The 1,606-nt window shown below is 42.8% G+C and overlaps 1 non-coding gene across 1 annotated transcript; it reads left to right on the forward strand.

Annotated features, from left to right (window-relative positions):
- Positions 1-1,027: 1,027 nt before the first annotated feature.
- TRNAK-CUU (transfer RNA lysine (anticodon CUU)) lies at positions 1,028-1,100 on the forward strand. The gene has a single exon. It is a non-coding gene; the product is annotated as a tRNA-Lys (tRNA).
- Positions 1,101-1,606: the final 506 nt, after the last annotated feature.

Consider the following 1,606-nt stretch of genomic DNA (forward strand, 5'->3'; position numbering starts at 1 on the left):
TGTAATTACCTCTTTAGAAGTCCTGTCTCCAAATGTAATCACATTTGGGGTTAGAGCTTCAACATATGAATGAGGGGGAGAGGGGGGACACAATTCAGTTCATAACAGGTCTCTTCTTACAGATAATATACCACCTCTAAGGTCATCGTGACAATTTCAGGGGGTCAGTGCCGTAGGCTGTGTCACAACATCTAATGGCAATTATAAGTTGCCCATCAAAATTTTAATTTGTATAATTGGATAAATTACTTTTCAAGGTCCTCCCAACTCTGAGATTCCATGAGTACATTTGTTTATTGCTAATATTTTAAAAGTTATAATCACAGTTATGTATCAGTTGAAGTACTTTCAGCTTCAAGGAACAGAAATATCTAGAAAAATGCAGCTAGAAGGAACTTAAGCCACATCACATAAAAAGACATCCAGAGGCAGAGAAGTTCCAGAATTAGTTAATAAAGTTGCTTAACAAATTATGAGGCAGGGCCAAGATCCCTTCCATCCTTCCAGCCTGCCAGTTGTCAATGTGTTAGCAGTCCCCCTCCCCATGGTCACAAAATGACTGCAGAAGCTCCAGGTATCACATCACTATATAGTACCTCCACAAGCAAGACAAAGGGAAAGGAAAAGATTTTCCCTTCCTTCCATTTTATTTTTTTAAGATTTTATTTATTTATTTGTCAGAGAGAGAGAGAGCACAAGCAGGGGGAGCAGCAGGCAGAGGGAGAACAGACTCCCCACTGAGCAGGGAACCCGATGTGGGGCTCCATCCCAGTACCCTGGGATCACGACCTGAGCTGAAGGCAGACGCTTAACTGACTGAGCAACCCAGGCATCCCCCTTCCATTTTAGTTTAAGAATGAAGAAAGAATTCCATAGTTTCCCCATTAGGCTTCTTGCTAGGCAGACTTTTGTCACATACCTACCATGATGGGTTTAAATTGGTAGACTTCCCCTCATTTCTCATTGGTAGAGTGAGGTAGCACACATACCAAATCATTTAAAAGCAAAGTGGCAGGGAGCCGGGGGCACCCGGTTGGCTCAGTTGGAAGAGTGTGAGACTCTTGATCTCATGGTTGTGGGTTCAAGCCCCATGTTGGGTAGAGAGATTACTAAAAATAAATAAATAAACTTTAAAAAAATTTTAAAAAGAAGGAAAGAAAGAAAAAGAAAGCAAAGGGGAAAGAGACCTAAACCAAATATGAGTCTCTGGTGAAACAAATGTCCCCTGGAGAAGAATTGACCAAATCAAGAATCCATTAGCAAGAAAGGACAAGAAGATCTAAGATGTAACAACCACATTACTACAATCCCACGTTAGAGCTGACCGTGGAACTGCATATTTTTTTAAAGATTTTATTTATTTATTTGAGACAGTGTGAGAGCGAGAACACAAGCGGAGGACGGGGTGGGTAGGGGCGGTGAGAGAGGGAGATGCAGGCCCCTTGCTGAGCAGGGAGCCCAACGTGGGGTTCAGTCCCAGAATCCTGGGATCATGACCTGAGCCGAAGGCAGACACTTTATGGACTGAGCCAATCAGGCTCAGAGATGGGACCTACAATTGTTCCCACCCTGGTATTCCCTAGAAATATCAGAAGGTGTTGACAGA

The sequence above is a fragment of the Halichoerus grypus genome, chromosome 9 (assembly GCF_964656455.1).
Source record: "Halichoerus grypus chromosome 9, mHalGry1.hap1.1, whole genome shotgun sequence".
In the NCBI taxonomy this organism is placed as follows: Eukaryota; Metazoa; Chordata; class Mammalia; order Carnivora; family Phocidae; genus Halichoerus; species Halichoerus grypus.